We start from the raw sequence: 13,785 nt of genomic DNA on the forward strand, positions 1-13,785 counted from the left end.
CCTTTCTCTGTCCAATTTTCCCTCCCTCTCAGTCCTCCTTATCCCTCCAGACCCCTGATGAATATGACTACTCAGGGCCACCCTTTTCTTGTCAAGCAAGACCTATACTCAAGAAAGAATCTGACTTAAGAGAGTTTTAAAGTCAATGTACTAAGTCCCCCAGTAATATTTGCTTTTCAGTATAAATATCTGACCTTGTGACGTTTAGACAATTTGTTAAATGATAGCTAACCTTGGGTAATATTTATAATTAACCCCTTTAGGTTGCAAACAATTGCAGTTAATTTTCATTTCCCCATAATCAGATGTTAACTTTGTAAATTTTCTGTGGTCACACTGGATGCCTTGTGACATTGTATTACCAGTTGTGTACTGAATGGTTGACAATAAGAATGAACCTGGCAGAAATCACAGGTGCTTCCAAGAAGTTTGTGAATGCACGCACCTGGGTGCTCACCATACACTCAGGTACACACACTAACACATGTAGGCATACCTTTTATGTAACTAATATGTTTTTTATTGAATTATAAAATAAATGAAAATATGTTAGGCTTACCAGTGTGGGATTTGGGTTTTTTTTCAGTGTGTCAAAAAAAACACAAAAAAGAATACAAAATGGAAAATTCTAAAATGAAGAATGTTAAACTATGTGGCCAAATAGTGTTGACAGAAAAACAGACAAATATTTCTCTGCTACTATTATATCACTTTCATAGTTTCTAATTCTTGTATAAAATTGTCAATCTTAACTTTTATTCCTTTGAACATCCTAAGTGTAGTTTTATAATCTATTTCTGATAATTATAGTATCTCAAGTGTTACTGGATTTGTTTCTATTATTACTCTTCCTGCTAGTTCTCATTGATGGTGTCTTAATTTCTTGGTTGCTTGGATATCTTTGACTCTGTGCTGGAAATGTATTTTTAAAATTACATTATGATTAAAGATCGTAAGAGTAAGTTGAGATCTAAGTGATAATGTTTTCCTCCAGAGAAGACTTTGGTTTGCTTCTGCCAGGCACCTGGGGGCGATATCAGACCAGAATCATCTTAAATAAAGTACAACTCCTGATGTTCCCTGAATCACCTCTGTGACAAGAAGGCTGCAAATCAGTGAGAGGAATGGTAGGTTCACTCCTCCCCTAAAGGAGAGTATGACCTTTCATGACACCAGCATAAAACTGGGTTAGTTAATTAAAGCCCCACCTGAGGGCCAAGGACTTTGACTTTTCTATGAGGCACAGAAAGCTACTTGAAGTATAAAGCTGGATTCTCAGATCTTTTTTCCTGATAGTCATATGCTCAAGGGCTTTTAAAAGTGACCTCACCTCTCTGATTTCTGATCTTCTCCTAAGTTTTCATATGCCAAATCTTCACCATCTTATTAAAGGCTCTTTGCTGTTTCTTGATTGGTTGGTTGGTTGGTGTTTTGTTTTGTTTTGTTCTGTTTTGTTTTACTCTGTTGCCCAGGCTAGAGTGCAGTGACATGATGGGATTGATCTCCGCTCACTGCAACCTCTGCCTCTTGGGTTCAAGTGATTCTCGTGCCTTGGCCTCCCAAGTAGCTGGGATTACAGGCACATGCCACCATGCTTGGCTAATTTTTGTATTTTTAGTAGAGTCGGGTTTTCAACATGTTGGCCAGGCTCATCTCGAACTCCTGGCCTCAAGTGATCCACCTGCCTCAGCTTCCCAAAGTGCTGGGATTACAGGCATGAGCCACCATGCCCAGCCTCTTTACTGTTTTTATATCTCAAATATCTTTATTACATCGGGTAATATATACAAATATCTTATTACATCGGGTATAGCAGTCCAGATTGTCTCATTACTATTACCAGAAATGGAAATTCATCCTACTGCTATTATAGTTGTTTCTTTTTACACTCTTCATTCTAGAGAACATATCAAAGTTTGCTGATATCATTAATGATTTCAGATAAATTTTCTGATTTTATTTTTTAGTTGTGACCTGATATATTTAGACTTTTTGGAGAAAATTGCATATGCATGCTGATTGAAAGATTCATGTTTTCTGACTTTATTTGAGCTGTCAACACCACTTAACAGTTCTTTTTTTTAATTATACGTAAGTTGTGGGATACATGTGCAGAACGTGCAGGTTCATTATATAGGTATACATGTGCCATGGTGGTTTGCTGCACACATCAACCCATCATCTACATTAGGTATTTCTCCTAATGCTATCCCTCCCCTAGCCCCCAATTCCCCGACAGGCCCCAGTGTGTGATGTTCCCTCCCTGTGCCCATATATTCTCATTGTTCAACTCCCACTTATGAATGAGAACGTGTGGTGTTCGGTTTTCTGTTCCTGTGTTAGTTTGCTGAGCATGATGGTTTCCAGCTTCATCCATGTCCCTGCAAAGGACATGAACACGTTCTTTTTTATGGCTGTGCAGTATTATTTGTCCCTAGCTGGCCCCTTTCCTTGGCAATTTCTTTAACCTCTAATCCATCCCACAAGCATCCTTCACTCTCAGAAGTTGATTTTGACTCTTTCTGCTTTCTCTTGGCCTATATCCAGTATTAAGACATTTAAAAAATCATCTTAAATCCCATGCTTTCCATTCTCTCTGCAGTTGCTCTACTTCACGTCTTCATCATTTAACTTGGCTATTATATGGTCTTCTGGTTGTTCTCCTGTCTCTAAGCTCCATCCACACCCTCACCCTGCCATTACACACACATCTTGCTGAAACCAACATACCCATCTTCTAAAAACTATAGACTTCAGTTAATTGCTCCCCTACTTAAAAATCTTTAGTGATTCATGACTCCCTTCAAAATAAAGCTTAGCGTCCTTAGTATGTCTTAAAAGGTCCGTCACAAAGCCTTGACCTGTTTCTCAAACATTGACTCCACTACTTCACTGGTTATCACCAACACTTCAATCACATACAATGGCTGCCTTCACAATATGCCATACACTATTTTAGCTCTGTGCTAGTCTACCTTTCCCCACCGCCCCACCCTCAGAATGCCTATTGCTTCTCTCCTTTGTGAGAAAACCCTACTTTTCCTCTAAGGTTGACCTCATAAATCACCTTCACTGTACTTTCTGTACTTTCTTTTTAAGTGTATAGCTCACCCACTGTTCTGGGAGTCCCTAATGCTGTGGCTTGTGTCTTACTCACTTTTTTATTCTCAGTAACTGACACATAGGAACCACTCAAAAAAAAATGTTTAAGAAATGAACAGATGACTATTCCAAAGAAGTTTGTTTCTGAGGAATTTCTTTTGTTAATATATTCTTTTCCATTCTAAACATCATTTTTTCTTTTGACCTTAGACTCTTTGTCTAGAATAGTGATCATTAGTAATCCTGTATGTCAAGTGGAGTCAGTAAAAACATGTTGATTTGTTTGGCTGTTGTCACAGTCTTGGGGAAAGGGAATTCTCTATTTCCTTTTTTTTTTTTTTTTTTTTTTTTACCAAATGTGATGTATAACTTGATTGTGACAACAAGGGAGTAGAAGTTTAAGTATGGTGAATCAGCTGTTTATTATCAGAGAGATTCATAACCAAAAGAGTCATAGAGTGGGAAAACTGACATATTTCAACAAATCTAGTCCAGAATGTTAAATAGCACAATGGGAAAATGTCAGTGAGGCACAACTAAATGAAAATTATCTCATTGCACACAACCTCAATTTCAACCATTAGAAAACACTGGGTTGTTTTCAAATCACAGTGTGGTGCTACAAAGAAAGCAGTTGATTGTTTATGTAATACAATATTGTGACCCTAATCTTGAAAGCTTGTGAAAAACTTTTCTTAAAATTTTTAAGGCCTTGGCCAGGCGCGTTGGCTCATGCCTGTAATCGAGCACTTTGGGAGGCCGAGACGGGCAGATCACGAGGTCAGGAGATCGAGACCATCCTGGCTAACACGGTGAAACCCCATCTCTACTAAAAATACAAAAAAAAAAATTAGCTGGGTGTGGTGGTGGGCACCTGTAGTCCCAGCTACTCGGGAGGCTGAGGCAGGAGAATGGCTTGAACCTGGGATGCAGAGCTTGCAGTGAGCCGAGATCGCGCCACTGCACTCCAGTCTGGGTGACAGAGCGAGACTCCATCTCAAAAAAAAAAATTTAAGGCCTCGAAGTGCAATTTGAATATCATCTTCCTAAAAGCCTCTGCTAAGCAAAGAAAAACTGTATTTGTTTATTAAATATTGAATATAGTTGACGGGAACCAGAGGAAAAGGAAATATAACTTATTAATTCCAAGGATGTTTAATTAATTTTATATTCTTTGGACCACTTATAAACTTTTTACACATTTATTGTGAGGCTTTGATATGCCAACTTCTGAGATTTAGATAAATAAGAAACTTGGCTTATATTATTTCTCATACAGGGCACTCCTACCTTCACAAAGAGAAAAGCCCCAGTATGGGTGGGGCTTCAGAATGTATCTTCAGAAAATGTATCTTCAGAAAACATCTTTGAATTTAATGAAATGTTCAGACTCAGTGTTTGAGATCCCAGAATTCTTCATCACAAAATATGAAAATATGATATTGGCCTTTCTTTTTTGCCTCATCTATAAAAGAACTCTAAACTAGCTCTTGAATAATGGCTAATTTCTAATCATAACTTCCAGATAGCTGAACTCATTTTTCTCATTAATTCAATAATTTGAACTCCTACCTTTTGTTCCAACTGTGTAGACAATGAAATTACTTATTCACCCCCTTCACAGGACACTGGTACTGAAGGATATTATGTTAAAACAATGAATTTAATTAACAATTTTTTTCTTTTTTGTTGTTGAAAAGGGAAAACAAAACCCTCAAACCTGAAAAATTCCATATCCCTTCATTTTACTTTTTCTTATTACAGAAGCAATGTAGGATAATCATGACTTTACCTGTTTTTGGTTGTCGTTATTTTGTTTTCTTGTTGTTGTTTCTTTTTTGAGACAAAGTCTTGCTCTGTCGCCCAGGCTAGAGTACAGCTGACAGCTTACTGCAGCCTCCACCTCCTGGGTTCAAGCGATTATCCCACCTCAGCCTCCCAAGTAGCTGGGATTACAGGCACCCGCCACCATGCCTAGCTAATTTTTTGTATTTTTAGTAGAGACAGACTTTCATCATGTTGGCCAGGCTGATTTGAACTCCTGACCTCAAGTGATCTGCTTGCCTCAGCCTCCCAAAGTGCTGGGATTACAGGTGTGAGCCACCGTGTCCACCCAACAAATTTCTTTATGTATCTTTCATTGATATTTTAAATGTATTTGTCCTAATCTCCACACATATTTAAAAAGTCATTTTGCCTTTCTCAACAACTAGTATTTTCTTCTCAGAAAGGTAAGTTAGAGGATAGTCTTGAGATTCTTAAAAAATCTCTTGTTTAGGAGATGCTTTTATAACAGAAGAGCTTAAAGAGAGCTAACAAATTCTGAAAAAAAAGTTAAGTCAAATGTGTATTTTTTATTACATATTGAATTAAATCTTAATATAAAATAGAAATATATTTATTTGCATAAATAAAACTGGACTTGGCATTTTTGCAAAATAAAAATGATGTAAAGATGACTCAGACACTCTGAATCATGAAAGTTTTGTATACCTCTAAATATTTTAAAAAGAGCAATAGAGTTACTTTAATTATTTTTCTTTTTTAAGTCTCAGTTTATTTTTTGTACTCATTCCTATATAGTGTGATAGTTCACAGACTTATAGATGCTGAAACAATGAATTCACTGAATTAATCACAGTTCAAGAATACAGGTGCCTTAATTAGTTTTTTAAAAGATATGATTTTGAATGAAATTTATCTTCCAATGCATATGAACTTCCAGGTCTTAGATTGTTCATTTCTACACATTTGTAGAATCATGTTTACTAACCAAAAGATATTTAACACCTCAGATAAATGTAGCAATTCTTCCAAGATGCATCCAATGTTTGAAGTTATTTTGTAGGTAAGAGACATTTATTTTACATAAGATAAAACTAAGATGTAGACATATGAAGTGTTCCAGATATACTATGGGTGGTTTCCTCAGGTAACAAACAACTCTCAGTTTCAGTGACATATAGAAACCAGGTTTCCTTCTCACTTATACAATTTAGCCACCACAGATTAGCTGAAGGTTCTTCTCTACACAGCTATTTTCACCTGGAAATGACCCATTTTCCTTATGCTCACATTCCCTTAGCCAAAGCATGCCATGTGGCCACACCTAACTTCAGTTGTATGGAAAGTATATATGATCCTACCATTGATCTAGAACAGGTGAGCCCCAGTACTGGGGCTTAGCCCAGGAGGGTTTTTGGCTTTGCCTAGGGCAGGAAAGAATTCAAGGGCAAGCCAGTGATGTTAGACAGCAACTTTTACTGAAGTGGCAGTGTACAGCAGCAGCAGAGGTACTGCTCCTTGCAGAGCAGGGCTACCCCATAGAGTGTCCAGAGTAGCAGCTGAGAGGCAGTTTTGTGGTCATATTTATATCTTTAATTATAAGCAAATTAAGGGGTGGTTTATGTAGAAATTTTTAGGAGAAAGGTGGTAACTTCTAGGTCACTGGTCATTGCCATGGAAAGGGGTGGTAACTTTTGGATGTGACCATAGCAATGGGGAACTGACATGGCATACTGCTAAGCATGTATTATGGAAAGCTGTTTCCATACTGGCCCTGTTTTAGCTAGTCCTCAACTCCTTCCAGTGTCTGAGCCCAGCGTCTGGAGTCAAGTCCCTCCTCCTACCTCACCATGTGCTTAGAAAGAGAAAGGACTGGAATATTTATGTAGAGCTCTGAGGAATTTCTACACTATTGGATAATAGGCAGCCTAAAACTCCCTTAGTAACACAGACTTAGACTTAAAGTCATATATACCTGTGAACAGGTCCATACTTGGTAAATGTACGCCACCTGCAATCTGATACTAATGTCTCTTGCCTGTTTACATCTTGCGGCTCTCATCTCCACTGAGACTTTTCAGCTGTCTAAATCTTTACCATTTCCATGTCTGTGACCTTTTCTGTCAGCTTCTCCACCACTATGGAATTCTAGGATTTTACCTATCCTTACACTTAACAACTCAGGGAGTCCTGCCCATAAACAGTTTTGGCAAGTGAAAGGAGACTCTGTTGGGACAATTCCTACAGAATGTAGAAAGCAAACATGAAATCTTAACGCTTTCTCCTCTCTAGGAACTGCTCATATATAGTAGAGAAATGGAGAAAAAGGAAATTGAATACAATTCTAATCCCCAGCCCCCACTTTTACCAGTAGACAAAGTAAAAGGACTAGGCTCAGGGAATATGGCACAGAGGAATGGTGATATATATTATATATTAGAAATACATAGTCTCGAATAGCATTTATATTATTGGTACTCTACCCTTTGCTTAGCATTTAGTTTTAAGCACTAACTATGATCGATAAAACTCAGGAAATCAAAGATTGAGACACTTAAGAGTCGAAAATTTTTAAGCCAATATTTTAAGGTCCTTTGAATTGTCATTTAAATCAGCAAATCCAATTTGTGCCCTTGGAAGCCAATAATTTTAGGAAATATTATGTGTGTATTGTAGGGTGGGCTGGGGTAAGAATCTTGGATCAAATGAATTTGGAACATGCTGTATACCATATCCCTTTCTTGGAGATTTAGGTGAACATTTGCATTAAGGTGGGAATTGAACAATGAGAACACATGGACACAGGAAGGGGAACATCACACTTCAGGGACTGTTGTGGGTTGGGGGGAGGGGGGAGGGATAACATTGGGAGATATACCTAATGCTAGATGACGAGTTGGTGGGTGCAGTGCACCAGCATGGCACATGTATACATATGTAACTTACTGCACATTGGGCACATGTACCATAAAACCTAAAGTATAATAATAATAATAATAATAATAATAATTACAATAAAAGAAAAAAAAAAAAAAAGAATGCATAAAAGTTCTACACTAAAGGGATATGTTTGACTTTCTTTAACCTAGTGTTTTCCAATGTAATTTGACTATGGAACTTTATAATTATAGATAGATACATAGATAGATAGAGATATATCACATTTCAACACCACAAAACACACTTTGGTAATTCTGGTTTCAACAACCTCTAAGGCTGAGTGGTGCGGTGGCTCATGTCTGTAATCCCGGCACATGAGAGGATCATCAGGCCAGGAGTTCAAGACCAGCCTGGGAAATGTAGTGAGAGCCTGTCTCTACAAAAAAAACAAACAAAAAAAGAGGCCCGGCACGGTGGCTCATGCCTGTAATCCCAGCACTTTGGGAGGCCGGCGGATCAGGAGACCAGGAGTTCAAGAACAGCCTGGCCACATAGTGAAACCCCGTCTCTACTAAAAATCAAAAAATCAGCCGGGCATGGTGGCAGGCACCTGTAATGCCAGCTACTGAGGAGACTAAGGCAGGAGAATCTCCTGAACCGGTGAGGCAGAGGTTGCAGTGAACCGAGATCGCGCCATTGCACTCCAGCCTGGGTGACAGTGTGAGACTCCCTCTCAAGAAAAATAAAAATAAAAATAAAAAATAAATTAAATTTAATTCAATTTAAAGAAAGAAAGAAAGAAATTTAGCTGAGCATGGTGGTGTGGTGGTGTGTGCCTGTAGTCCCACTCAGGAGACTGAGGAAGAAGGAACACCTGAGCCCAGGAGGTTGAGGCAGTAGTGTTTGTGCCACTGCTCTCCAGCCTGGGCAACAGAGTGAGACCCTGTCTCCAAAAGAAAAGGAAAGGAAAGGAAAAAAAAATCCCATTTAAAAAACAAAAATAAAATAAATACCTCTAGTACATTGTATTAATAATTAAAAGTGCAATAATATTGCAGCTCATATAATACTTTTATATAAAGCTAAGAATTTTAAAGGACTTTTGTAAGTATCCTTAGTATTTGACACTTTATTTTCATTCTCTTTTTTTTAAGTTTTTTTTTATTACACTTGAAGTTTTAGGGTACATGTGCACAATGTGCAGGTTAGTTACATATGTATACATGTGCCATGCTGGTGTGCTGCACCCATTAACTCGCCATTTAGCATTAGGAATATCTCCTAATGCTATCCCTCCCGCCTCCCCCCACCCCACAACAGTCCCCAGCGTGTGATGTTCCCCTTCCTGTGTCCATGTGTTCTCATTGTTCAATTCCCATCTATGAGTGAGAACATGCGGTGTTTGGTTTTTTGCCCTTGCAATAGTTTACTGAGAATGATGATTTCCAATTTCATCCATGTCCCTACAAAGGACATGAACTCATCATTTTTGATGGCTGCATAGTATTCCATGGTGTATATGTGCCACATTTTCTTAATCCAGTCTATCATTGTTGGACATTTGGGTTGGTTCCAAGTCTTTGTTTTTAACAGTTTTTATTCACCTAAAATCTACATGTAAAATTTACCATCTTTACCATTTTTAAGTGTACAGTTCAATGGTAATAAATACATTCGTATTCTTTTTTTTGTCACCTTTTTTGGTTTTCATTCTCTTGTTAAATGGCATTGATTTTCAACACCAACAGAAATCAAACTTTAAATTGACAGAGCTCGCAATAATATTTGTTTAATACTATTGAGGAATATTATTTTTTATACACCGCAGGTAAGGAGATTGGTTGTGTTCTTCAGAATACAGAACTCTAAAGTGATTTGCTCCATTTTACCTATTTCATTCAAAAATCTAAAATTGTTATTTCGTTTTAGAATATGACCACACATCGTTAAATTTATCAGACTTATTTTTTTTTATGAAGACCTTGTGAAGAGAAAGGTCATCTTCAACTTCAACATCTTCAACTTCTCTTTCTTGGTAGTTTCCTTTAAGTTAAGAAGTTTTAAGGCTTAAAAAGAAAAAATTTGTTAGGTTTCAAAAAAAAGCTCTACTAAAGTTATCATGTATGGGAATTTTTCTGTGCAAGAAGAAAAGCAATAGACTAACAAAAACAAAATGTCCACATTTCTTTTTAGAATACGTGTTATATTTGTGAAGTGTTATGACCATTTAAAATGAAGCAATTGTTCCATGAACTGTTATACTACCAGCAACTCCATTCAAAGAAAATCCTAGATATAAGGTTCACCCATAAATATTAAGGTGGCTTAGGTGTGACCAGGTGTGTGTCCTTTCATCACTTGTCCACTCTGAGAAGATAATCCTGCTTTTCATTCATTAGCAATTTCAGTTCCTCTCCCATCATTTCAAAATAAGAGATAAATCAATACTTTAAAAAAAATTGGGGAAATATAACTTCTTTCTGTACCATAGAAAGAGAAATTATTCAATCAAAACTGTGGGTAGCATAAATTCTTAGCACACATTTTTTTCCTTTAATTAACTTTTGCTTATATTTATTCATAGGGCCATAACAAGATTCAGAGGCTGTAATGATGTCAGTAACTCCTCTAAAATTTTATTGCAAGAGGATCTGAAGATTGCAGGGCTGCTCCTCTGTAACTCTTTGAATAGCCCCACAGCAGAACTCCATTTCTTGTTTGCCAAATTCTGAAGTTAATTGTATTCATATTCTGAAACTGCCTAGCACCTAGAACATTTGGAATGCTGAAAAATATCCCATGTAGCTGTTTGCCAGACACCAGAACACAAATCTAAGTTACTTAGATTTGCAGTATTACCGTTTCTCCTTTAAAAAGGACATGAGGGAAATGTTTAACTTAATGAGGCAGAGGATCCTGGTGTGCAAGTTACATTATATTTTTCATTGCGCAAGAGTAAATTATTGCTCCAGTTTCCTATATGGTACCCCAGTGGCCTCAAAGACACAATGTAGCTTCCTGAAATGCCAACTTTTGTCTTAGGCCATAACTTATTCTCAGAGAGTATGCTTTCTGAGAATTACCCATAACATTTCTTACAATAGGCTGAATTTCTTGAAGGTCATTCATAGATACCAACTTAACTGGATTTGTCTTTTTTTTTTAACTTAGAAACATCCAAGTGATAAGTCTGCATACATTATTTTACAAAATGGAAAGACAATAGGCATTTTCTTTGTCTCAAACATTTAGAAAACCAGCAAAAAAAAAAAAAAATCTGGATAAGAAATTAAATTATAGGGCATACAATTTTTTCTTGGCATTTTCCCACTGTTGCTGCAAACTTTTTTAAATAAATAATCATGGATCTTTTGGAGGTGGTCTTTGGGGATTTAGAACTATAATAATTAAATATATTGTTCTATATTTGTAAAAAAAAAAAACTAAAACAAAAACTTATTTTGAATATCAAATGTATGGACCCAAATGTCCAAATGTGTGTTTGAGCTTTTTAAACAAGCTTTACTTTCTAATAAGGTAATATAAGAATGTAATTAAAACAAAACAAAGTCCCCCCACCAATCAGTGTCGCAACATTTCGGTAAATTTTAGAGCTTGACAATTTTCAAAGCAGAGACATTACTCCAGGCTTTCTGCCAAACCATTACTGGTAATCTGATGACAAGGGATGAAGCAAATGAAAGTGCTGCTGCCTGGGTTAGATATGCATTTTCTAGAAGAGAAGCCAACACATTTCTTATGCAAACCATCAAAATTGCAACTCAGGCACACACACATACACACACACGCACACACACACACACAGTGCTTTTACAAGTCTAGGAATGTGCACATTAAAACACAACTCCATGCGTAAGGGCAATGCAGAAGTAGCAGACACAGCTAGGGTTGACTGGATCCTTTCTTTACCTTGAGTGGTTTTAATAAATGGCAACATTTCTCTCAATGGCTTCAGTACAAATAATTAAATTACTTATATCTGGACAGGATTTAGCATGCCGTCACATGGTTAAATTCCAACCACTACCCAAAATCACTCATTGATAAGTGGGTGATTTGGGCTGCTATTGTCTGTGGTTTATTTAAATGATTTAAATAAACATCTATTCTCCTACAGTGCTAAAAAACAATTTACGTACTATTAGTGAAAAAAATCCAGTTCGGTTAGTATCTATGAATGACCTTCAAGGTAGGGATATAAGAAAGTAATCAAATCAGGCATGTTTTATAAAAGGAAGACTTTGGAGTTTTATAAGTTCTGTGGAGGGGAAAAATACTGAGTGAATAACTGTGGGTATTTGCATGCATTATTTTGACCACGGGAGGGCTCTATATTTTTAGCTATTTCTTTAGAAATCTACTTGATATAGCTGCAACTCCAGTATAACAAATTTATATCTTGCCATTATAAAGTCTATATTGTCTCTTAGCTCATATGATGGTATATATTTTCAAAATACAAATAAAAGAAAACATTTAATGTACTATGTTCTTTGACTATTTCACAACAAAAATATTTCACAACAAAAAATGGGAAATTAGCAATGTGTCTATTTTTTATAATCATTTCACAACCAAGACTCATGTCAAAATTACACTATCAATAACATGTATATTGGAGTAAGACATTCCTGAATCTCAGCATTATACTCTATATTTGAAGTCTTAAACAGCCTACACAGTGTCAAGTCCCTGCCTTTGAGGAATGCACTGCCCAGTGGGAAGACACATACATATGGTGATAGTTTAGTTAAATTGTAGTAAGTTATAGACAGAGTATTAAGGTGCCCAGAGAAGATATCCGGAAGAAGTGATGCTTATATTGGATCTTAATAGATGAGTAAGAGTTATTTAGATAAGGAAAGATGGGAAGGGCTTTCAGGATTGAAGGACTAGCATGAGCAAAGATATGAAGGGGCATGGTGTGCAGAGGAGATACCCAACAGTTTGGTGTTATAATAGGGTGAACTCTGAGGCTAAAATGAAAGGTGATGAATTTGGAGGGGTAAATAGGTATCCAGACATGGAAGGGTTTTCATGTCATTGTAAGGGGTTTGGTCTCTATTCCTTGGAGGTTTAGTGCTTCGAAATCCAAACCCGTCCCCCAAAGTAAACAAAGCAAAAATAAAATGAATACATTCCCACAAAAGGGACTGAAGCCACAACTCAAAATGGCCTCCCATCTGTATCCAGTTCTTTGAATTCTCAAGTATTTGCATTTTACTTCATAATGAATCTTTGTTTCATTCAGCATAAAAGTATTTTTCTCCACATTTCTAGTATGATGCACCATTTTTATCCAATAGCTCTCATCCCTTGAAATACTATTCGTGTCCTTAGAATTCTTTATGATTATAAATCTTTTTTGATTGAGAAGTGCAGCTTTAGGTAGCAAAGATTATTTAAACTAAGAGTTTCAAGAAATGTGTTTCAGATAAATTGATCACTCTGGATGGTGATTTTAAAGAAGGCAAGAATACAGACTGAGGAGAAAGAGAATATCACAATAGTCCGCTCATAAAATGTTACATGTAACAGATTTCATGATGCCTAGTTAGATGGAATATTATTTTGACCACTGAGGGGAGCTCCCCTATTTTTTTCTACTTTGATTCTGTAGAAATCTAATTGATATGGCTGAATATTTTCCAAACTTGTTCCAAAGCAGACATTCTAAATAAATATGTAAAAAATGGACTACATTTTATCATTTTCTCATAGTTTCAGCCCTTCCGCAATACTACAAATACTTACTAGGAGACATGGGAGAAATGTTTGTCACTGTTACCAGCACTTATAACACAGAGAGAGGTGTTTGTCCTGAAGGGTTCCTGATTTCTTCTCATGACCTCTTGACATTTTGTGACAGTCTTCCACAAACACTCAAAGTTCTGGGTTTTGCTGGAAATTAGGGTACTTTGTTTCCTCATGCATTCACACAATCCACTTTATCCAGGGTCAATAGATCAGAAGATACAGAATTGCATACAACAACTA

General features: G+C 36.7%; 1 protein-coding gene across 10 annotated transcripts in view; it reads left to right on the forward strand.

Moving 5' to 3' along the window:
• Window positions 1–13,785, forward strand: part of DTNA (dystrobrevin alpha) — a 395,439-nt gene that overhangs the window by 98,979 nt on the left and 282,675 nt on the right. Inside the window, exon 1 of one of the 10 annotated variants that reach the window (XM_063653532.1) lies at window positions 995–1,127. The exons of the other annotated variants lie outside the window; for them this stretch is intronic. The gene's annotated coding sequence lies outside the window, so the exon portion shown is untranslated. Of the gene's footprint in view, window positions 1–994; window positions 1,128–13,785 lie in introns of those variants that run through there. 10 annotated transcript variants of the gene reach the window in all.

Source organism: Pongo pygmaeus, chromosome 17, assembly GCF_028885625.2.
Source record: "Pongo pygmaeus isolate AG05252 chromosome 17, NHGRI_mPonPyg2-v2.0_pri, whole genome shotgun sequence".
Lineage (NCBI taxonomy): Eukaryota > Metazoa > Chordata > Mammalia > Primates > Hominidae > Pongo > Pongo pygmaeus.